This window comes from Lagenorhynchus albirostris, chromosome 4 (genome assembly GCF_949774975.1).
Source record: "Lagenorhynchus albirostris chromosome 4, mLagAlb1.1, whole genome shotgun sequence".
In the NCBI taxonomy this organism is placed as follows: Eukaryota; Metazoa; Chordata; class Mammalia; order Artiodactyla; family Delphinidae; genus Lagenorhynchus; species Lagenorhynchus albirostris.
In genome coordinates, this window is record NC_083098.1 from 47,859,284 (window position 1) to 47,884,629 (window position 25,346).

Genomic DNA, 25,346 nt, shown 5'->3' on the forward strand with positions numbered 1-25,346 from the left:
TCTTTTGCATGTGGCTATCCGGTTTCCCCAATATCATTTATTGAAAAGAGTATCTTTTTCTCATTGTATATTCTAGGCTCTTTTGTCATAAATTAATTGACTATATATCCATGGGTTTATTTATGGGCTCTCTATTATGTTCCACTGATCTATGTGTCTGGTTTTATTCCAATACCATACTGTTTTGATTACCATAGTTTTGTAATATAGTTTGAAATCAGGATGTGTGATGTCTCCAGCTTTCTTCTTCTTTCTCAAGGTTGTTTTGGCTGTTGGGGGTCTTTTGTGGTTCCATATGAATTTTAGAATTGTTTATTCTGTTTCTATGAAAAACACAATTAAAATTTTGATAGAGATTGCATTGAATCTGTAGATTGCTTTGGGTAGTATGGACATTTTAACAATATTTGTTCTTTCAACCCATGAGCACAGGCTATCTTTCCATTTATTTGTGTCTTTTTCAATTTCTTTCATCAGCATCTCATAGTTTTCAGTGTACAGAACTTTTACCTCCTTGGTTAATTTATTCCTAAGTATTTTACTTTTTGATGCAATTGTAGATGGGATTTTTTAAAAAATTTCTCTTTCTGATAATTTGTTATTATTTACATGTGTCAAAATCCAATCAAAGATTGAAGTCATCTGGATGGGGGTTATAGACTCTAAGCTAACTTGAAGATTAATAATAATATGAGCAAATTGAGGGGATGTAGGTTATGTGGCCTCCTTTTTAAATTTTGGCACCATTAAAGCAGTTGCTATAAATAGAACCCTTCCTATCAGTATAAGACAAAGATTTAGTCCTATTTAAGGCTGATGTCCTCTGGTTATTAGGAAACTTCAGCAAACTAGGAAGATAATCAATGCTCCTTCCCCCCAGTTATTTGGAATGAAACATTTGCTTCATTACTGGATATGTTGGCATATTCTCTTACTCACTGTTCACTGTTTACTCTCGAGGCTCATGTTTCTCTTCTCTTCACTTTACTTTGTGTTCTAGGAGGTTGAGATCTATCAACTGGACCAACCAGGCTCCTTTCCTTTCTGAAGTGCAGAGGGTGCCAGAGGAGATAGAGACAAAGTTTTTTTGTTTCTTTGTTTTTCCCATATCTCCCTCCCTGCCAGGCTTTAGGTTGGTAGTGACCGAGTTCCCTACCAAGGCCACAGTTCCTGTCAGGTGACTGTCCAATAACTACAGGTCTTACTGCACTCTGCTAACTGCTCCATTTCTTTGGACCTAGGTATGATAGTCAACCTCTTGCTGCTAGCCCTGTGGTTCTTCACCGTTCTTGTGCGTTACTACCACACTTTTGTCAATAGTGTCTTAACTAAACTCTTCTCCATTACCGTGTTTGAATGTGCCATTTGTATCCTGCCAGCACCCTAAATGGATTACATAATTGGTACCAGGAGGGGCCCCTGTAATGAGCTTTTAAAATGGGTTTCTGGAATTGAGAGTCTGACATATTCGATGAATATATGAATAAACTTTTTCCTGCTGGGGGGGAATGGACCTTGGTAATGCATAGTATGTGGTACCATTATGATGACTCAAAGTATCACCAGTAGCAGCATATGATGGAGTACAGCTGGAGGGCAAGGTACTGGGAGACCAAGTTATCCAATTCTCCCAACACCATTTATTGAATAACCCTATCTTTCTTACTGATTGAAATGGTCTTCTTTACCATAAACTAAATTCTTTTGTGTACTGAGGACTGTTCCTGGGCTGTCTATTTTGTTCCATTTATTTGGGTAAGTCTCACATGATCACTTTATTTTATTGACCCACTATGTGAGTAAAGGACAGAACACTGATTCGTAATAATAATACCCTCCACTTCGATAGTGCTTGTACCAGGCACTGTTCTAAGTGCTTTAGGTATATTAACTCATTTCATCTTCAGAACAACTCTATGAATAGAAGCTGTTATTATCTATGTTTTGCAGATGGAAAATGAGATACAGAAAAGTTAAGTGAGTGGCACCAGATCCCACAGCCTGAAAGCAGAGGAGCTGAGATTTGAGACTAGGAAGTCTGGACTCAGAGCCTGCACTCCTAACGACTATCCTACACTACCTCTAACCATGAGTGAGGGCATCTCTTTTGGGGACTAAAAAGATACAGTCCAGGTGCACTGCTCCTGATGATTTAAATTAATCAGATAGAACTTAGATAACCTAGAAAAATTGGTAGTTATGATATCTCCTAGACCGTCTCTTTCAATTATCTGTTTCTCAAGTAACCTTCTAGTTACTGTCAGACTTCATCTGCATCAGACTAGCAAATCAAGTCTAAAACATTTTATACTTGCCCATCTTCCCTGCTGTTCATATCACTGAGTTAGCCAAATAAATTCAATTTTTTTCTGCGGCAGGTTTCTCACAAATTGTGACTGGCGTCTGTATATTTATGAAGTTTCTATTGCATTGCTAGTTTCTCATTGTATTATTATAATAGATCACAGATTGCATTGGTAAATGCCATGACGAGACATGATAAACACAGTCCATTTTTGATGGGGTAAAGTTCTCTTTAATTTTCCTGGTCTATAAAACAAGGATTAGAACAACTGACTCATAGTGTTGGAGTGCATCTTAGAAGATCATGTATGTGAGTGCAATTAGTAGTGCCTGGTGTATGGTAGGTATTCAAGTAATGTTGGTAGAGTCTGAATCATCAGAGGCTACAGTTATTACAGGGCTCAAGCTAAAAGCAGGGAGGAGACGTGGAGTGAATCATACTTATTGAGCATTTCCCATAGTCCAGGCATTATGCTTGGTGGTTTATATGCATATAGTCTGATATGGTGGAATTGGTAGGTGCTTTTATAAGATGACATCCCCATGTTGTACAAAATTACGGTCCAAATATTATGTGCTACTTTGACATCTGGTGAAAGAAGGATGCAAGGGGGACCCTCAAATATCCTAACCACAAGTTCCCTTCCAACTCTACTCCTCAGTTAAGCTTCCCAGGCCAAACAACCCTCTTTAATAGCAAATAGACCAAGTACAGTTCCCATTTATCCCCAAGTAGCAGGTTTCAGTTCCTGGCCAGCCCACAGAATTGTTCAAACAAGCCAATTGCATCTTTCAGTGGGAAACAGAGGGTGCATCAGTCTCTTGATACTAAAAGCTTATCTCCCAGAGCCCCTGGTTATTCACTCTGTCACTGAGTACAACCCCCATGTGGTCTGTGAGGCATGTGATGTCTTCCTGCATCTGAGCTCTGAGTATATGTGACTAACAGACTGCTGTGATTCATCTGTCCAGTATTGGGTGTTGGCCATCCCCATAGCCTTAGGACCAGAATTCCTCTTTCACCAACAGAGTGAATAGGAGGTGGTCAAAAACCCTAGAAGAAACTAAACTGAATGAGTTCCACTGATTGCCCTAGATCATTGCTTCTCAAACTTTAGTGTGGAAACAATGACCTGGAGATCTTGTTAAAGTATCCATTCTGACTTAGTAGGTCTAGAGAAGGTCTCACATGGGGCCTGAGATTTTGCCTTTCTAAAAAGCTCCCAGGTGATGCAGCTGCCCCTTAGACCACATAGTGAATAATAAAGGCCCAAGGGAAAGAGAATCCAGGCCAGGGAGACCTGGAATGTTCACTGCATCACTCATCAATGACCTTCCAATCATCTAGGAATCTGGTACATCAAGGAATGATGAATAGTACCTTCTAGGAATTGGGATATTCAGCCTGAGGGATTGGAAACTGACTAAGATCTGTGTAAGATGGAACAATCCACTGGAACCAAAAGAGAGAAACTTCTTAGGGGTCACATGGCCAGGAGACCCACATGTAGCTGCGAGAAAGGGACTTACCAGTCTCTGCCTTGCTCTGGCCACTCTGTGATCCAATCCTACTGCTATTTTAAAGATGGGAATACTGGTCTCCATAAAGCTTATCACTGGACTTTTTAGTTCTTTAGGATTAAAGAACTTTGCTTATTTCTATTAGTTTTTTTTTTTTTTTTAAGTAAGTTTCACTGGGAAAATGTCTGATTCAGGGAAAGGGGGAAAGGAGACAAAGGATTTGTTGCAAAGGGCCCTACTAACAAGCAAGACAGATACTTGTCATTGAGAAGGACAGGAGGAGAAGGAAAGAAGCAGAAGAAGAAGGGCTGGATGAAATCAAGTCATGTTTTCTCCAGGAAGCCTGACCTCAGTGAAAATCCAAAAGCAGAGGCTCCCAAGGAGTCCTTCTGCTCCCAGGAGACAGTGCAGATTAGATTGGTTTTATGCTTAGCAGAGAGGCCTTGATGCTAATTTCTCTTGACCTTCTCATGTGATTCTTGTCAGCCTGGCCCTCATCTGTTAAGCTTGCTTTAATGATGTGCATAATGGCTCATTATTTTTTATAAAGGAAACAGCAAAGGAAACAATTATGCAAATGAATGAGGTTTGTTGTTTATTGTAGAGTTGTTGGCTAATTGGGCACTGGTACAAAAACACCATTGTCAAACACAGTGCCAGAAATAATCCCACTAATCTCTACCTCTGAGATCTCTTTCAGCACATCAGTACCTGCAAGATAAACTTAATGTCCGAGAACAAATATGAAATGCCAGAAGAACTCATCTAGTGTAGTCAGATGGGTTAGGGGGTCCCCAGAAAAAGAGAACCAGACATGGCTTTTTGACAGAAGAGAAGCCGTTTTGGCCTAGGCCATTTGGGGATGTAAGCCTGGCTGCAACGCCTTCCCTTGAACAGGTCTCAGTAATTAATGACCTTGGGGAACAAAGGAATGCAGGAACAGAGAAAAGGCAGTCAAACGGGAGCGCAGTGATAAAGCAGAGTCCTAGTTCCTCCTCAAGGAGGAGCACATATATGTAATAAGGGAATGATGATATTGACCCTCCTGACTTCAGTCAACTGAAGCTTGGGCTCTGTTGACCTTTGTCCTAATTCTATGCTGAATTCTCCTCTGCTCAAGCCCCTTCATGAATATGCATGTTCCCTTAGCTTGAAACGTCCCCAGTTTTGCTGTCTGGGGAGACGCTGCTTCGGGTAAGATCCCTGGTGTTCTTCTTACTTGCTGCAAATAATAAATCCTTCCTTCTTCTGACCTTTGGCTTCATTGCGTCTATTGGCCTGACACCCACCAAGAGGCAAACCCAGTTCTGGGGTAACACTAGGGCAGGGGCTTTAATCAGAACGGCTACTCTTCCTTGCTAAGGCTGAAGGCTTACCAAGCTGTCCAAGATCACGCTTCTTCAACTAGCACCTCCTTTTTGGTTTGGTCTTCGATTGTTGTCAAACAGAAAAGATTTGTGTGTTTGGACCTAGTATTCTTTCTTCTGGTCTCTGCTTTGGAATGTCTCATTCATTCACTCATTCATTCATTCATTTTGCCTGTTTTAGTTCTATCTAGTTCAATCTTTACCTGAAGGCCCCTGCATTTGTCTCCTTCTTGTCTTACCCAATATCACTTCTTTCTGACACAGCTCACTCATTACAGGTGGCCTTCTTTCAGCCTTAAATATTCCAACCTTCTTTGATCTTTGGTCTTTTACCTATAATGGATTAATTTCCCTCCACCCTCACGTAACCCCTAATTCTGATTTATTAGATTAGATCAGGAATAGATGTCATATGCTTCCATGCTACCCTGTATTTCTCCCTTAGGGCATTTATAACATTTGAAATTAATTGCTGTTGTAAAATGACTTGGGCTAACTTGGTCATTTATAATTATTATATCTTCTCCAGAACCCACAACCAGCAGGGAGAGTACACTGAAGGCAAGTCCTCAAATGGATTCTGCACAAAAAATATCACTGAGCAGGCATAAAACACATCCCACAGCCTGTTCTGTAAGCTCAATGAAATCTTAGCAGTCTGTCTTTTCATGCACCCAGACAAGCTCTTAATTAAAAGGTTCATTTGAGGCAAATGTGAAAATATACTAGCAGCAGGACTCAGCTAAATTCCTACTCAGTATCAAATACTGCCTAAATGGTAGGCTATGGAACCAGAAGAAATACCAAGCCCTAGGGCATCATTTCAAAAGATATAAGGCTACTAGATTTGCTAGATTCCTAGATTTTTTTAATGTAATGATGGTAGAGTCTATACACTATTCTTAGCCATTTCCTAAAACTGGAAGATCATTTATTTCACCAAAGAGAAATTGTCTCCAATATCCGTTATACCAAGTAACATTTCCCGCTGTTGATCAAATATTAAGGTAACTGTAGTTTTATGGTAGCTGTCCTCGGAGGGTGGATTTAGATTAGAGTCTTTCAAATACCACCCCTGGAATGTGTATTTCTGATTAGAGTTGTTCAGATATTAACCAACCACCCCCAGAATATAAATTAAAATGTCCATCTATATATCACACAGTATAAGTAATACAAAGTAAATTGCAGACAATATAGCAGTTGTTAAATTTGCAGGTTCATGTCTGGTGTGCTTACTGGAATATAAGTTCCATGGGGGAGGGGGGCGACATTCATTTCATATACCCAGAGTCTGTGCACTTCTAGACCCAGAGCAGGTGACCAAGAAATGTGGTTGGAATAAATGGAGCTCATTTGCCAAACTTTCCCCCTTCCCTCCTAATTCTGCCTTTTTACTTCTCATTTTCTTCTATCATTCTCTCTTCCTTCCTTCCTTGCCTCCCTTCCTCCTTCCCTCATTTCCTTATCTCTCTCCCTTTCTTTCTTCTTCTCTCTCTTTTTTCTCCCTTTGGGTCTCTCTCATCATCTTCCCCTCTCTCTCTTTTTATTTGTGTGAGAAAGTCACGTGGCGTCTTCAGAATTCTGACTAAATATTCTGCCATTGAAGAACTAGTGTTTGGAGACTGGCTTTAGCTTGATTTAGCTGCTTTGAGGCTGTGCACTTTCTTTGTTTCCTAATCTGTAAAAGGAGAATAGCAGTGATGCCTCGGTCAGAATTGCTGTTTTGAGAATTGGTGGAGTATTGCCAGCACACTTAATTCTCTCCCGCCACCCGCCTCTAAATTTAGCCTTAGCCCCCCTTTCTCATTAATGATTCGATTACTTTAATTTCCTTAGCCATGAGGTCATTCACTTCTTTCTCCAACTGGCCTTGAAAAGGTGAAAGTGTAGCATCTTTGCTGGTTGTGTTCGTGCGTGTGAGGTGTGTGGGGCAGGGCTGGCAGTCAAGGAGAAATGTTTTGCTCCACTCTTCTTTCTTTCCAAGCTGAGTTCTCTTAGATGAGCCAGTCAATCCCTTTCAGCTTTTGTTCTCCTATCTGTGAGAGGCAGTTACGATGCCCATCTCACATAGATGTCATGAGGATAGAATGAGATTAGTATACATGAAGACAGCTGGCCCAGATACATGCTCAGCAAAGGTGAATAGAACTGAAACAATCCTTTCTAACCAATTGTAACATCAGGGTTCAACCAGGAAGCTGACGTCTCTGAGCTATGGGTAAGGAATAATTACAAGAAGCGGACCCTATAAATTGCGGGAGGCTGGGGAAGTGAAGGTGTGCAGGGTGAGTTAGAGGATCACAGGAGACATCGGTCAATCTGAGAGCCAGGCATATCCAGTTGCCAAAGTGAGACTGAAAGGGGAGCTGATGGGAGGGCTGTAGGGAGCTATTCTCTCTGGATCCACAACCACGCACCTTTTGAGGAACCTGGGATCTCTGTTAAACAGAGGTGAGCAGGCAGGTGGAAGAGCTTGACCTTGAGCGGAGGAGACTGACAATAATGTGGAACCCACTGCACCTGCCTCTGTCTGTCACTCATGTCTAAACCTGATGACCTTAGAGATAATGGCTGATGCTCTATTTCCATCTTGCAAATCTCATGCAAATCCCAATGTTGACCAGCTCTAACTCTGTATAATACCCAGAATTCTGGGAAATATAGTTTCAGCTTTACCAAGTTGACCTGGAAAAACCACCATACCAGTGTTTTCCATTTTACAGCTAACTCCTTTTGGCTTTGATGTAAATTACTTTTTTTTTTTTTTCCAAGAAATGCTAAAAATACCATGATCTTAAGTTTATGGAGATACATAAAGTAATATTCTAATTGGGTCAGGCCTTGTACTTTGCACTTGAAATGCAGTGTCACATAGGAGAAGGATTTTTAATGTAACCTGTATTAGTTTCCTTACAGATGGGAAAGGGAGATTTTTACTGAGTATAATTTGGGTTTAAATTTCAAATATACACTAGTAATGACCATATCTAGGGTCTGTAAATTTTATTCATTTGTTATTTGACAAATTTAAGTTTTAAGTTAAATTTAACTTAAAACTTAAGATTTTAAGTTTCATTGTCTATCTTGCCATCTCTTCTCTGAGCCTCTTGGGACTGTGACATGAGAAACCTGGACTCTTTCAAACCTGTTCTTTTTTATCTCCAGTGGGCCCAGAACACTGGTATGTAAAGACTAAAATAATAAACACCACTTCTAATTTGTTGAAGAGAAATAATTGTTAAGGCTCTTAAGTACTTAAGGTTAGGTCCTTAAAATTTTCTTAATATAATTTTCTTCCCTTTCTCGAGGCTAATAGCACACCTGTGAGGCTGTTTAGTTCAATGTAGTTTAAAGCATTAATCATCTTCCTTGTTAAGCAATGGAGGCTGGAGAGAGGAATAAGATGCTGGCACTGTCTCAAGGATTTAAAATCTGGTGTGTTTGGAGGGAGAGGGAACAAAAAAGATAAGAAAACTTTGTGAGTGAGGTACTCTGGAGGAACACATGGCCAGTTCTTAGGGAGGAGAGGGCAGAAATCAGGGGCAGCAAACCAGTTGTCATTCCTCTAAGATTTCATTAAGCCTTAAGCACATTAAAGAAAGTAGGCAGGGTGTATATTCCCGGTAGAGGAAACTTAAGGAGAGCTGAACATTTAATTAACCTTTTAACAGCCTTGGTTGAGTGAACTGAGAAGTTTCATTCTTATTTTAACAACTTAAAGTCGGACAAGCATGGATATGGTAAAAGAGAGAGAGAAAGCAAAGTAGAATGAGTAAATGGTTAAGGGAGTGAAGTTTATTTTTAGCATCACCATTTATCTTCTGGGGCCCCCAACCCCCTTTGCACTGGGGTCTCAGTGACCTTCTGCTATCTCTGGTCACTCCCCCTGCTTTGATGACATTTGTTTGACTCACCAGGACCCTTTCCACCATTAAACCTTACTTTACCTTGTCAATTGCATTATTATGAACTTTCATCAAATCTTTAACCGTGGTCATTTTTAAGTCTTTTGTCATTTACAGACAGTTCTGGGTGTACTCTGATGCTTATGCAAAAATGTTCCTGTAAAAGGGTTTCATCTTCAAGGAATTCATGGAAAAGACTCTGACAAGTATAGGTTTCTGGTAACTGACTATACTGCTGAACTGAATGAAGAAGCATTTTCAGAACTCTAATGGAAAACTGATGAATTCATAAAAGTGCTAACAAAAGATCAAGATGAAAAAAAAATTGATTACATGGGACTGAGTGAACTGATGAGGATGATTTTAATTTTTGTGACTTTCTGTCTGAATAAAAAAAAAATCCCACAAGGACTCAGAGGCAAAAAATATACAAATAATTTTCACTGCAAAGTAAAGGAGCTGTTACCGTGGAGGATTCCTGGACTGAATGTCAATATTATGACATAGTATGAGTGTGTTTCGTGTTTGGTAATTGCAATCATTGTTGCTTTTGTTGTGGTCATCCGTTTACAATGCTTGGTGTCAGTTTATTTCTCTCTTGTAAAAATAAAATACTGTGTGTGTGTGTGAAAAAAACAAAAACAAAAAACAAAATAAAAAACCTTACTTTACCTGTCTTCATCTTATTCTTTTGAAGCTCTGTTTATTAGAGTACCTCTTTACCAGGCACTCACTATCATCATTCAGATACCTTACATTCATAGAGTTCCTTGAAGTATTCTAAGTGTTTTTAAGTATATTGCATCATTTAATCAACTTATTTGAATGGATTAATATATTAACAAATAGGTCTCTCTAGGTAACATTGATATGTTAACACGGGACTACTGGAAAGAGTACCATTACTCTCCCAGGTCCCTTAGATTTGCATAGTTTTTTATACTTTGTAAAGTGTTTCCCATCTGTTTTTGATAAGGCTCTGGGGTAGTGGGAATGGGGCACTGGGGAGATTGGAAGAGAAGGTTCTTAGGCACAGGGTCCTTTGGGGCCAGAGCCACCGCATTGCACAACCCCAGGGCATGCCATTGACGCTGTTGACCCTGGGATGGCACCCTTGCAGCTGTGCAGGGCACTACCTGTGAGTAGCCAGCCATAGCAGCTCTGTTTGTGGTCTTCAATTCACTCCCCCGGTGCCTCTGCCCCTGCCCGAAAATGTTGGCTTACACCTACCAGCCGGTAATGACTAGGAAGGGGCTGGATGGAGGGAATCCTAACCCTATGCTTCCCAGGATGGAATAACTAAAGCCCCCATAGTACGCCCTTCTTCCAGGGGCAGTCATAAAACTATGCTTGGCAGAGACATTTTTCTCTCAATGCTCATAGTAAACTTTCCTGGAGTTACAATTAGAGCAGAGGCCAGACATATAAATCCATATGAAACACAACATGATTTTTTCCTTTTGAAATACAATCCCATTTCTTAGGCAGGTGTTGTTTACAGCCCAGCTACTACGCTCATGTTGCCAAGGACCTGCACACAGGCTGCTGCGATCTTCAGTTTTCCTGATGAACTCAGAAGGTACCTGCGCTTTAGAACTAGTTTGTTTGAGTGCCGTGTACTGGCTGTCAGAGTCCCTTCTTATCAATCTTTCACACCAAAGTAGTATTTTCAGGGCTTCTTGGTTCTTTTGCTATAAACTTTCTCACTGTGACATTTCTGCTTCATAGGGCCGGGAGGTCTGAATGGGTTCCCCAGACCACTGGTTGGCCCAACAGTTTATCAAGAAGTCTTCAGAAAGTGTGACACCTTTACAGGAAAAAGCAATAAACATTTTGTTCATATCTATTTCACATATTTGCAATGTAAGATTAATTATAGGCTTCAGAGAGATCCTGTTATATTCCTAGCAAACCAAAATATTCTAAAAGCATTGCTTGTGTCAAAAGGTCATGTGAGTCAGCTGTCCCTGCTAACATTTGGTTCATCTTCATTACTGTGTTTGTGCTGGGTGTGAATTTCAAAAAGTTTGCAAGCACTACTTCACACACAGACAGATCTTGCCCCAGACCACAAAAGGACCAAAAATAAATGGCAGAAGCAAGAGTTCTTTAAACATTGAGGCATCCCCTCCTTCCCACACCTCTCTTTGCCCAGGTAGAGGATATAGAGGCATGTGACCTTTTCTTAATCTAGGCTGGAAGCATGGAGACCCACGGAGATAATGTGATAGAGCTATGAGGGGCTTATAACAAGTGGACACGGCAGATGCTCCTCACGTATACTTAAGTGGAAAGTGTCCATAATGCCACTTGATTTGAGGGTGGTTTTGAGAGTTTGAAGGGAGGAGGGTCTGTGGTTGTAGGAGCCTGACCTGTAGTCCCAGGTGCCGTAGCCTTGGCCAGAATGGAGATTCCATCCTCCTCTATCTGTTCACAACTGTTTTCTTTGAACTGTACTCTAACATTCAATTCCTGTGAACACTTAAATGGTTTTTACTTAATATTACAGATTGAAAAGTATGTAGATATTATCTTAGTCATCAACTTCTGATCAACGTTCTAATTAATGTCATTCTTTGTCATCATCTTAGGTAGTTTACAGCGGTGAGCTTATATTACACACATGTGCACACCTTTGTGCTGTCACACCAAGAACTTCTTACTTTACGCTTGTCACACTCACAAGCTCTCTCTCCACCTCAAACCTAAACTGGACGGGAGACCATTACAAACTATTATGCATAGAAAACCTGGCAAGCTGAATGGATTTCCCCAACCCCTCTTTACAATTGCATTTTATTTGGTGTTATTGTTCATGTTTGTTATTTTTGATTTTCCAACCTCTCTTTACAATTGCATTTTATTTGGTGTTCTCGTCCATGTTTGTTATTTTTGATTTTGGCTGTTGCGTGATATCTTGATTTGACCAAAATAGTGCAAAGGCTTAAAAGGACTTATCAAAGTATAAATATAATGATAACAATAGCCATATCAATGCTGTGACTCAGAATATATGAACAGAACTTCTCAACAGAGAAAGTGGATATCATGAACATACACTGTGAACTTCTATCAACCGGGACAAGAAAATCCACGGGAACAATGAATTTTCACACACATAAAAAGGTATTGTTAGAAAGCATAACAATAATTATCTGAAATTGGAGTGCTACTGGACTGAAAATTTCCTCTAGTACTTAGTGTATTATATATTGAAAAACGTCAAATAGAGACATGAGGACATAGTAGCCTTTTCATCTTTTTAAAACAAAGTATTATAATATATCCACTAGGAATAATTTCAGCTGGATTTAAGAAATGAACCCCAAAATAACAGTAGCTTGAATGGAAGGATATTAATTTCTTTTTCTCAAAGAAGTCAGAGGGCAAGCAGTCTAGGGTTGGTATAGCAAGCACATGGTGTCATCAGAGCCCCAGGCTCTTTTCTCTTTATTCTACCATCTGAGGGACTGGCTCCTGTTCTTATTGTTACTTCATGGTCAAAGATAGCTGCTGTAGTTCCAGACATCACAATCCTACTCTACCAGCAAAAAGAAGTAAGGATAGGCACACCTGTTCTCTTTCAAGGAGACTTCCCAAAAGTCCTACACAAACACACCTATTTATATTTCACTGAGTGGAACTTTGTCACATGACCATCCTAGCTGCAAGGGAAGTGGGCAGGTAGTCCTCCATCTGAGCAGCATAGCGTCCATCTAAAATGTGAGGTTCTGATACTAAGGAGGAAGGGGAAAATTGGCATCGTATAGCAGTTTCTTCCACAAATGACCTCCAAAGCAAACTAATACATTTTCCAAGGACAAGCACACAATGATGCTTTCTAGTATAGTATCAACAAATGTTGTTGCTAAAGGCAAAGAAGAGACCAAAAAGGAAAAACAATATTTAAAGTAGTGCTACTCATGACAAAAATGAGCATTTATTGTACAAATCACAGGAATTTGTAAAACTAGTCACAAAGTTAATAAGTATTATGTTTGAGGGTTACTGGTAAAATTCCTTTATGACATGGTTCTGTTGTGTGTTGCTCAATATCAATAAAATGTAATGTGAAGGGGCAATTACTATCACAAGTGCACAATAATAATAAATATCTTGCTTTGCAGCTCTATAAAACCACTGATTTCAGAGTTTTAAAAAGCTCCTGACATTTGTCACATTAAGGGACAAATGAGGGAAAATTGCTTGACAAGTTTTTGTTCTCTTTATTCCTGAAAACCCATGATGTAGGGAGGATTTTGTTCCTTTAGTTAGTAATAACTTTGTAAGTCATGATGTAGATAGGAAAATATACATTGAGATTAGTTCTGAAGGAGGACTAGTCATGTTTATAGCTAGTAAAAGAGATGCCATTGAAACATGAAAACACTTACTGTTTTATTCACCTGGAATAGTTGGCCATGAAATAGGCCACAGGTTGTAATTTTAAAAAGTAGAGTGAAAGTCGTAAATACAAATAGTGGCTACTTAGTGCATTAAGTTCAGTGTATTACGCAAAAAATTGGGCAGCAAGTAAAACCTACTGATAGTAGGCAGAACACAGAGAGCCTGTTGTGTGGGTGGCAGTGGAATTGTTCAGTGTGTTAACAGTGGTGATCTGGGATGCTACGTAGCTGACACCATGACTTTGGCCCCCAAGAAGAGAATCCAACTGGGTCTGCCAGTCTTCCGACCTATAGAACTGGGTGTTGTTTTAAGCTGTTAAATTTATGGTAATTTTTTACAACAAAAGAAAATGAATACAATTTGTTCCAGAGGGTTGGAAATAAACCCTAAGGAGATTCAGGGGCCCACAGCATCGATGTTATTTTTAGTCTAATGGTCTGGAGCACTCTGGAACATTCTCTCTAGTTGTGGGCAGATTATTGCCTCTCGCACTTCCCACCACCAGGAAAGAAGACAATGCCTGATAGGTGTCTCTGATATCTGGGTGCAGCACACTGGGAATGTTGATTCAATCCATTTACGGGGTGACATGGAAGATGGCCAGCTCTGTGTGGGTCTCAGGGATCTGCAGTAGGTCCAGGCTCACGGGCCCTTTCACACGGGGTTTGGCACCTATTCCAAACATGGGTTTGCCTTTTCTGCTGGCAAGGCCTCGGCCAGCACCACTGACCGGGGCTTACGAAGTGCTTGATCCATAGACGTGGGCTCCCACATAAAATTGCATTGGCTCAAGAGACCAACACTATGCAGCAAAGGAGGTGAATGGTGGGTATGTGACCATGGTGTCTACAGTCCTATCACATACCCCACCTCCCCACAGGCTGCTGGGCCGACAGCACACGGGCGCAGTCTGTTGGAGATCCAGCTGAGGCGCCATCTTGGAGAGAACACTCTGTGCATATGGGACGCTATCCTCTAAGATGGAGCAGGTGCTTCAAGTCATTACATATTATATGGTGCTGTGTTTGCAAGATGTGGAAGGTATGGATCCTGAAAGCAAAAGGTGAAAGCAGTAGTGACTTTGCTAACATCGGCCCCGGTGGCCCCTTTGGGGGGTTTGTGCTTCCCTTCTCCGCAACTTTGGATTCTAACGTTTCATTGTCTTGGTTCTTAAAGGGATGATGGGTCCATCAAGGAATACAGCAAGACCCTATTAAGGTCATTAACAGGATTAAGCTCCTGCTCAGTTACTTTAAAGATCTTTCTCCAAGAGACCAGCAGGCAAAGAGAGTAGTCACCATACTGGCAGGAGTAATTGACCCTGACCATCAGGCAGAGGTAGGGCAGCTAGTGGCAGGAAGAATATATCTGACACTCAGGTGATCCGCTTGGGACGCTCTTGGTAACTGTTTGCCCACTCTCTTTTTAAAAAATGTATTTTATTGAAGTATAGTTGAATTACAATGTTGTGTTAATTTCTGCTGTATAGCAAAGTGATCCAGTTATATATACACACATATACAGTCTTTTTCATAGTCTTTTCCATTATGGTTTATCACAGGATATTGAATGTAGTTCCCTGTGCTATACAGTAGGACTTTGTTGTTTATTCACCCTATATATCATAGCTTGAATCTGCTAATCCCAAACTCTCAATCCATCCCTTCTCCCCGTCCCTCCTCGGCAGCCGCAAATCTGTTCTCTATGTCTGTGAGTCCGTTTCCGTTTTGTAGATAAGTTCATTTGTGTCGTATTTTAGATCCCACATATAAGTCATATCATATGGTATTAGTCTTTTTCTTTCTGACTTCAATTAGTATGATAATCTCTAGGTCCATCCATGTTGCTGCAAATGGCATTATTTCATTCTTTTTTATGGCTGAGTAGTACTCCATTGTATATATGTACCACATCTTCTTTATCCATTCATCTTTCGATGGACATTTAGGTCGTTTCCATGTCTTGGCTATTGTGAATAGTGCTGCTATGAATATAGGGGTGCATGTATCTCTTTGAATTGTAGTTTTGTAGAGATACATGCCAAAGAGTGGGATTTTTTGGATCACATGGCAACTCTATTTTTCGTTTTTTGAGGAACCTCCATACTGTTTTCCATAGTACTGTAGCTGCACCAATTTATATTCCCACCAACAGTGTAGGAAGACTCCCTTTTCTCCACACCCTCTCCAGCATTTGTTATTTGTAGATTTTTTAACGGTGGCCATTCTGACTGGTGTGAGGTGATACCTCACTGTAGTTTCGATTTGCATTTCTCTAATGATTAGTGATGTTGAGCATCCTTTCATGTGCCTGTTGGTCATGGCCACTCTTATCCAGAGATAAGTGTCTGTGTCATCTCTGTAACCTAGCCACCTAGACCAGCAGAGGTGCTAGTTGAGGGCAGGGAGATTCTAGAATAGGTGGTGGAGGACAGGCAGAATGAGTGTCTGTTACTGCTTGTTCAATGGCAGGGATGGCAGCTTTTCTTACTAACCTTCCTCTTGTAAGATTCTCCTAGGAAAAGAAGCCAAACAGAATACTGGAAGCTTTTCTTCCAGAATTTATTATATGAAGAAAGTGGATCCAAGGAGAGCAAGGAGTTGTCTACACAGGATGCCACGGTGTGCCACCCGGATCCCCCTCCAGCTTGTTTCATTCATTCCCCCAGCTGGTAAGAGTGTTGGTGGCAGGTAGCTCTCAGAGAGTTCCCTTTCTGGGACTTTCTGTAGGGTGGAGAGAGCTGCCTTGTGCAAAGTTATGCAGAGGAGAGCCTGTAATTAATACCCCAATTTGAGACAACTTTGGAGGATCACCTCAGCCCCAGAGCTTCCTGTGGGATTGACTGAGACCTTTGTTGCCATGGTATTGCAATTCCAATTCACCTCTCCCCATCCCCAATCACTCCCCAATAAGCCTCCTGCACGCAAATCTCTATCTGGGAGTATGATTCTTGGATTTCTGACCAGTGACAGAAGGATTGTGCCAGATTATATCCCACTAGAAATACATGAAATGATAGTTGCGTCGCAGAATCTCTGGTATTGGATACCTTGGTTTTTAACGTTGAGGATTTTTTTATCGTGGTTTATCTATAAACTTATGACGCAATATGGTGCACTAGTTTTATTTAGAATTCTAAAAATTACTAGCAAGGTTGAAAATATTCTTACATGTTCATTTGTAAAATGTTTGTAGGCATGACTACTATCGGACCTGGTCTTTATATGTCATCTGGGTCAACGGCCATTTCTTTGTCACTTTCCTACTACTTTCACGTGGCACACAGCAGAAGATTTTTTTTTTAACATCTTTATTGGAGTATAATTGCTTTACAATGGTATGTTAGCTTCAGCTTCACAACAAAATGAATCAGTTATATACATACATATATTCCCATATCTCTTCCCGCTTGATGCACGCTCGTCTTGATTACCATCAAATAAGACACTACTTTGTCCTCCAACTTCGCAAATTCCTAGAAGGGCAAATTCATGAAATTGGGTTGGGAATATGCTCAATATAAATAAGTTATTTATTCAAGGGCTGTGAACATACCTCATGGCTTCTCTTCGTTTAAGCTTTTCAAGCTTGTGACTTCACCTCTTCCAAGGCTAGGCTATTTTCTCTGGATTCAGGGCTACATATTTTAGGACTAAATGTGCAGACGTGTCACTCAGCATCCATGGCTCGGTATTGGAATCCCCTTCAGACTGACAAAAACTTCAGCTTTTATCTAATTTCATTAGGAAAGATTAAACAATATCAGGATATTTAGAAGCCTTTTCAAAAGTCAGAAATACTTTAATAACCCTCCAAACCGTACTGACATTTAAAAACTTGATTATGCAAAGAACTTCGTCTCTGGGACATGGGATTACTGACTGCCAAAAATAATTCAGTTGAGACCTGGAATCTTTTTTTTAGCTCCAAGAGAAGCGCTGTTAGTAGGATTAGTTAACAGACCCGAATCCCCATTTTGAGCAAAGACATCATATGTGATTAATGTAATATTTGGAAACAGATACCCCATAACTTAGGATGGCTTAACTTGAGAAGTTCAAATCTTTACAGGCTTATCATAAATAGCACTTTAACCATAATGAACGAACTTTGTATTTATGAATACCTAATAGCTGAAGCTGATGTGCTTTTCGAATAGACTTAAGTCAATGCAAATAATCAGTGACAACACAAGGCGGTGTGTTGATTTGAAAGGTGAAAACAACTTTTGATTATATGAATTCATGATTGGCTGAAGAGCATGCATGCTCTGAACTAAGCTATAAATTCTTAGCTTATCAGTAAGGCATTGGTTGTCACTTAAAAAAAATCTTACGAACAGAGCTTGGGAAACCAACAGGAAAAGGTGGTAAGTGGAGTAAAGGATGGGTGAGTCATTCAGAAAGATACCTGGCTGGCAAATTTCAGATTTCAGGGGAAGCTGAATGGGCTGATATAAAGACAGGGAAGGCTTCTCTGGAGAAGTGAGCTCATGTCTTCAAAGATGAAGGGTACTGTTAAGATAGGTGTTTCATGCTTTTGAAAAAGGAGCAGGGTGGTCTCTGTAAGAGAAGTCACCTTTGAGACTCCTCCCTTAGAGTTGACCATTCACACTCATTCACTCATCAGTGGAAAATTTTTCCCCAAGAGAACCAAATATTGAACGCTTCCAGGGTCCCTAGAGCAGTGAAAACTGCTGATTGTGATTACTAAGAAAATTCCCAGGAAAAGACAACATCTTCAGTCCAATTTTCAGGAATCAAACAGCCTAGGCCCACCCTCACCCTCAAGATATTTTAAAATATAGATTTATATTCTGTGTTTGTTTTTACATATTAAATATGTTTGTCAAAGTGTGTATCCAAAGCGAGGGTGTTTTCCCATGATTATTTTATGTTTTAATTATATGGAATGGATTTTATGGAGTGAAAGTCCAATTCAAGAGTCAACTCTGGGACTCTTCTAGCTGTCATCCACAAACTTTATTGTATATCATGTGTCAATAATATTTGCATTTCTAATTCCAGTTTGTCATACCTTCTGAGGCACGGAGAAAGGAAAAGAAGAAATGAGGGTTAACAGCCATTGAGCGGTGCTCAGTTTGCAGACAATATGCATAAAAGATCTTACTTAGTCTTTATAAGCACCATTGCCAAGTAAGTATTATCATCTACATTTTTTTAGGGGAGGAATCTGAGGCTCAGGGAGGTTAAGCAGCGTGTCCAGGGTCATCAAAGTTAGTAATTGGCAGAACTGAGACCTAACTGCAGGTTTATTTTTGGAGGCTGCTTTTACCAATGATCTATCCTATAAGAAGATAAAGGTATGGCATTACATTATTCATTTGAAAGTGACCTTTGTGAGTTTTACTTCTTTTTATCCAAAATATGCCTAGCTCCGTGCTGGGTACACAGTAGAAGACCAACGAGGGTAGGTGAGGAAATGGATAAAGCATGCCATTTGGAACTGTAGCTCTCAGGCTCCAGAGCCAACCCCCCGGGCTCAGTTCCTGGATTCACCACTAAACAAATACGTACCCTGTGGCAAGTCTGTTTATTCATAAGGCAAAATGGGGATAATACTACTTATCTTTCAGGGTGGTTGTAAGGATTAATTGAGTTGATGCTACTAAATTACTTAAAATAGTGTCTGGTACATAATCAGTTCTCAGTGAATATCACTTTTTTTTTTTTTTTCCCGATACGCGGGCCTCTCACTGTTGTGGCCTCTCCCGTTGCGGAGCACAGGCTCCGGACGCACAGGCTCAGTGGCCATGGCTCACGGGCCCAGCCGCTCCGCGGCATGTGGGATCCTCCCGGACCGGGGCATGAACCCGTGTCCCCTGCATCAGCAGGCGGACTCTCAACCACTGTGCCACCAGGGAAGCCCTGAATATTAGTTTTTATTATGATTGATCAGATAGATTCTGTCAGATTGTAGGTATGTGAACTTGGGTAAGCCTCAGTTTCCTCATCTGTAAAATACGGAAAAATAATTTGTCTTTCATGGCTATTTTATTTAGCAAGCATAGCTTTTGTCTGCATTCAGCAGGTATTAATTCACTTAACGCTGGGTAGCAGCCTAAAGAGGCAGGTACCCTTCTGATCCCCATTTCACAGATGAAGAAACTGAGGCACTGAGAGGGTAAATGTTTTTTTCAAGGTCATACAACTGGTAATTAGTTGAATTGAGATTCAAACCCAGACACTCCAGCTCAGAGTTTGAATTTGTAATGATGACTCAATGCTACAGATGCAATGAAATAATATTTGTAAAGCATTTGTCCAGTTCCTGACACATAGCAGAAGCTTAGTAGGTATCAGCTCTTCTCCCATCTTCTCAATAAATACCTTTAGAAATTCTCATGGGATGCAAAATGATGTGAATTTATCAGCTGGTCTACTTGCTTTCCTAACATGCCCAAGCTTGTGTGATAGCAACATCTCTGTGCTCTTTGGGGGTACCCAGAAATGTGTGAACATATTTCTCTCAGATTAGGCCCATCTTAGATCATCTTTTCTGTTAACGCGTTGGAGTACCAGGAAGAAAGACATCAATGTGCACTCATGCGTGTGCAGTGATATCCTGGAGAGCAGCTGTCAGCGATGACAGTTTGCAGCAGAACAGCTGGAGGGCAGAGCTGATGTTTCTAATGACTGAGAACAAGTAATGGAAGTAAGGCAGCCAAAGAGATGGTGCCCGCAGCAGTGCACACCGCCCCACGCTACTGTTCAGAGTTCCCTGATGAGGAAGCCGTAAGAATTCCAGGTGGGACAATTCTGTGCCGTGCAGGACTGTCCTTAGAAAATCAACCTGGATTATTTCACACGTTGTCGGATTTGTAGCATTCTTCACTCTCAGATACAAAATGCCAGTAACTCCACTGTCATACCAACGACTAAAAATCAAAACTAATCTATGCTTCCACACATTGCTTCCCCGCCGTTAAGAGGTGGTGTATCACCTCTGTTGAGAACTGCTTCTGGTCAGGCCCACGGGGTTCACCTGGGATTGTGAGTAGAAGGCTTCATTTTATATTGCCTTGCAGTTTACAGTCAGGGGGCAGCCTGGAAACCTTAGCATCAGCGCCCCCTGGGAGCTTATTACAAATGCAGAATTTATGCCCCACCCCCAAACTGTGACTCAAAATCTGCATTTTAACAAGATCCCCTGTGATTTGCATGCACATTAAAGTTTGAGAAGCATTATCATACTAAATAGAAGATGGGCTTTGGAGTAAGAAGGACGGGATTGAAATAGAGACTGCCTCTTACTAGCTGTGCGACCATGGGAGGGTCACTTAACCTTTCTAAGCCTCAGTTTCTCCATTCTGGAGGAGAAGAGGCCAACAGCCAGGTGATGCTGGGAACCCTTGAAAGGCAACGGAAGTCTCAAAACTGTGCCCCCATGAGGAGGGCTGCTCGGTGAGCTTGACTGCTTTTCAGAAATGGAGGTTCAGGAGGAGACAGCACAACCGCTCCAACAGCCTCTGGGCCTCAGGACTTGAGATTTAATCACCGTTGGGGCTTACTTATCCCGTATATCATTGATCGCTTATCAGCTCCAGAGCTTGCTTTCGTGGCTCAGCAAACCCATCTGCAGCCTGGAATTTCCTCATCGGTGGGAGGTCGATTGGAGGGATGCGGAGGGCAGTGTGGCTGTTGGAACTTCCACGGTGAAAGTGAATAAATTAAAGGAAACCCTGCTCATCCCAGCGGGTCTCTTTATCATGCTCCAGCTTTCAGAAATCTGCATCCTTCTCCTCCCAAGACCCCAAGCAGAGGCAGGGAGCTGGGAGCCATCGGTGGGTGGATGGGGCCAGGGATGGCCATGGCTCTGCCTGCAGCAAGCAAAATGCTGAGACGGGTTTTGAACCCTTTGTCTACCTTCTCCCCCGACCTTTTTTTTTTGCGGTACGCGGGTCTCTCCCTGTTGTGGCCTCTCCCGCTGCGGAGCACAGGCTCTGGACGCGCAGGCTCAGCGGCCATGGCTCACGGGCCCAGCCGCTCCCCCCACCTTCTTTTTCTATTTGTTGGGAGTGGAGGGCTAGTGGGAGGGGAGAGGGAAGGGCAACGAAAGTAGGGAGGGGAGAGGATTTGGTACATTATATGCAATGTGAGCTGTTCTCTCTCTCTCTTCCATGTTCATTTAAAATTTAGGTCAAAATAAAAATATATGCATTTTGTGGGTTCATAAAACTTCATTTACTGTATCTTTAAAGAAAACAGAAGTAGCAGCAATGTATATAAAAGTAATGATTTAATGACTATAAGCAAGACGAAGCAATAGCGTTATAAACACAGCGTCCAGTTCAGTAGCTCCCTTTCTTTTCTCCAGTCCCCAAGTTGTACTCACATTTTGACAGAACATTTGCGTTGCCACGTAAAGAACCACGACCAGAGGAGATGGTGGCGGAGGATAAAAGGAGCCTGCGAGTGGGAGAAGAAAGCTCTGGACAGCAACGTGTCACGTGACTAGCTGCTGAAAGGAAGTTTTTTGTACCTATGCGTATTCTCCTCCTTGCTTTGATAGGGATATAGGCATATATATTAATCAGTTCCTTTTCCCTCCTTTCTCATGCCCCCTCTAGCCAATATAAAGCAGCTAACCCTATAATTTGGCATTTAAGTCACAGGAAAGCAAAGGAATATTGCATCTGAACTAGGAATGAATATTCTCGGACATAAGGTGACATATGGGAGGCGGTGTCTTTCTTTTCCAGGAGCAGGTGAGTACATCCTCAGTTGTGTAAGGGACAGTTGTATCACATTAGGGATAACAGGATGTTATGTCTTCCGGGGGAAGTTCTAATCTGGGGAAAGACGAATGGACTGTACTGTCTGTGTTCAGCTCAGCATCGTTACCACCCTGCGCTCTGCAATACAGAGGAGAGGGCAGAAACCACGCTTCTTGCAATTCCCTTTCCTGAAAGGTTCTGGCTAGAACTCGTCCGTAAGAGGTTCTCAGGTACAATATGGAAAAGGCAAGGCCATTCTCCAGAAGCTGTCGCCAGCAGGTGTGTGGGCAGCTGCGCCCCCCCACCCCGAGCTCCTGAGAATGACCTGCCTCACTGCTGCAGCCTGAGACACTGCAGCCTCCCGGAGACCCAAGAATGTAAGCAGTTATTTAGCACGGCTTCCCTCACCTCTTCTCCTCCCGCTCTCGCAAAGCCTGCGTAAGACTCTCATTTCTATCTGAAATCCTTAACTTCACAGTAATTTTAATATACATCCCAGAAATTCAAGGAAAAGTGTTTTTTTTTTGTTTTTTTTTTTCCCCCTGGTGAACCCTAGGTACAGGGCTGAATGTCCTGGCACAGGGGCTGAGCTGTGGGCATTTGTGTCTCACACCACCCGACAACATCTGGCTTCTGACTGACTGGAACTTTGCAACACTCTGCCCAGCAGTGTTTGTTACGGTGGTTTCTGTCCAAGTGTCAAGGGAGACATGGTCAGTGGGGGAATAAGAGGGCGGTCTGGACCATCTCACCGTAGCTGCTGTGTGGTCTGGGGCCTGGGAAGGGTCAGCCTGGAGTCCCCTGCTGTTGATTACAGTGGTTGTCAGGTGGGTGACCTTGGCTGGCAGTGCGAGAATCTACACAGAGGCAGCTAAGAGCCTGGTCGGCCGGGTGCCCTAAGAGTGGCCCCCTGGCTACTCTAGAAACCTTCCTATAGGTAGGGATCTTGCTCCTGCAGCCTGGGCCTCGGGTTGTCCCACTGGGTTCACTGGGATGGCTGGCCCGCACACAGTGAGGGCTCTGTGGAAGTGGTCAAGAGCATGGACCCTGGAGGTCCACTGGTGACATCTGAATTCTGCCCCACCACTTACCAGCTGTACGACCTGGGGCAAGCTTCTAAACCTGTTGGCCCTTAGTCTTCTCATCTGTACCGATGGGGATATTAACGATATCTCTTCACAGGGATGTTAATCCATGTAAAATGCTTAGGACAGTATCTTTGACACAGTTAGTCTATGTGAGAATAAGCATTATTATGACGACCCCAAGGAAAGTCGAGTTAGCGCAATGATGGAGCCTTCAGACAAGAGGGGGCAGTGACACCAAAGGCAGCGTCCCTAGTCCAAGGCTGCTGTGGACTCACATCCGACTCCTGGGGAGAGCAGGGAGGCTGCATGGGGACAATAAGAGAGAGGTTTTCACTAAAACGCTGGGTGACAGCGGGGGCCTGTGCTCTTGCAGAACTGGGGGGAGGGGAGGCAGTCTCCCCGTTGGCAGAAAACACAGCCCAGCAGGGCAGCGGGAGTCAGCAGAAAGGTGACAGTGCCTGGCAGGGGGTACGTGCTCAGGAGCTGACTGGGCTCGCTCTGGGCTCCACACCAGGCACCCTCGAGATGGCCCAAAATAGCTGAGCGGGACTTTGCAAGGGATCTGACAGTTTTAAGACCTGGGTTATATTTACATCAGATACCAGTCCCGTGGCTGGAAATGGCTCTGCTGACAGACAGACCTGGTTTGAATCCCACCTCTGCCACTTACTGAACAGTAAATGCTTGGATAGCAGGGGGCGTCGCATTCACTGTGGAGCACACAGAAGGATTCAGTCCATGCATGAATGCGTTTAACATCCTGGAACCTCAGTTTCCCCATCTGTAAGATGGCAAGAGTGTAATGACCCCTAAAGTGTGTCATTAGACAATTGATGCAAGGGTTACATTAGACAATTGCCCACAGGCACCTAAAATTCCTAGTGAATATACATTGCTTCTTTTGTTTTTAGTAAATATTCAGTGTCTTGCTTAAATAGAAACACAATACATTTGTTGACTGGAACAGATTAATGCTATTTTAGTGAAGAAAATGTAGCCCATTCTACACTTGCCAAACACTACATCCTTTTTTTTTTTTTTTCGGTACGTGGGCCTCTCACTGTTGTGGCCTCTCCCATCGCGGAGCACAGGCTCCGGGCGCAGGCTCAGCGGCCGTGGCTCACGGGCCCAGCCGCTCTGCGGCATGTGGGATCTTCCCGGACCAGGGCACGAACCCGTGTCCTCTGCATCGGCAGGCAGACTCTCAACCACTGCACCACCAGGGAAGCCCCAAAGATTACATCCTTTAAGAGAAGAGGTCATACCTCTTACAGGTGTTTTCCCAATTTGATCAGTGTTTTTCAGTGTCATTCATGACTCAGTCCTTTCTGACAAAAATCAAAATATAGCTACTAGCTATCGGTGCATACTGTTGAATATTAGGAGAGTAGAAGACTGAAGATAGGTTACTCAGTGATTGAAACAGATTATGACCTGACTTGGAAAAGCTATAATACAGGGAAAAAATTGATCTGGAACCAATAATTCGTAATATGTAAACACTACACATTATTATTAGGCTTTTTCTTTCTATACACACTTAATGTGTTTTCCAACCAATCCTGTTCAGGCAAGCTTGGAATAACGGAGTTGTTACTTGCTTTCGTGCCCACAGCGGGTCTTCGAGAAATGACCGAATGGTCAACGGGGAAGGGTCTGTTTCACGTCTGGTTCTCTTTGTTCATCTCGAGTCCTCCCCGGCAATCCTCCATGCTGTGCCGCTGGAAGCCAGGTACCTAAACATACGAAATCTGACCTCAATTTTAAATCCATCATCAAATCAACTTGCTCTAGCTTGCAGGTGGATCCGCTGCTCTCCTATGTTGCAAGATACACGGGCTTTGTTATTGCTGCGTTCTTCAGAATCAGAATAGTCTTCGGTTGGCTTCTGGACGTGGAAATTATATTCTGGATGATTGAAATTGCTTGCTATTTAACTGTCAGATGGATGGGTACGCCGAATTTTTTGAAGGAGAGCAAAGCAAGTATCCAATGTACTGCTACTGCCTTAACG

General features: G+C 42.2%; 1 long non-coding RNA gene across 1 annotated transcript in view; it reads left to right on the plus strand.

Moving 5' to 3' along the window:
• Positions 1 to 22,743, plus strand: part of LOC132519788 (uncharacterized) — a 187,896-nt gene extending 165,153 nt beyond the window's left edge. Inside the window, exons 7-8 of the long non-coding RNA XR_009540295.1 lie at positions 18,535 to 18,663; positions 21,845 to 22,743. This is a non-coding gene — a long non-coding RNA (uncharacterized LOC132519788). The remainder of the gene's footprint in view (positions 1 to 18,534; positions 18,664 to 21,844) is intronic.
• The last annotated feature ends 2,603 nt before the right edge of the window (positions 22,744 to 25,346 follow it).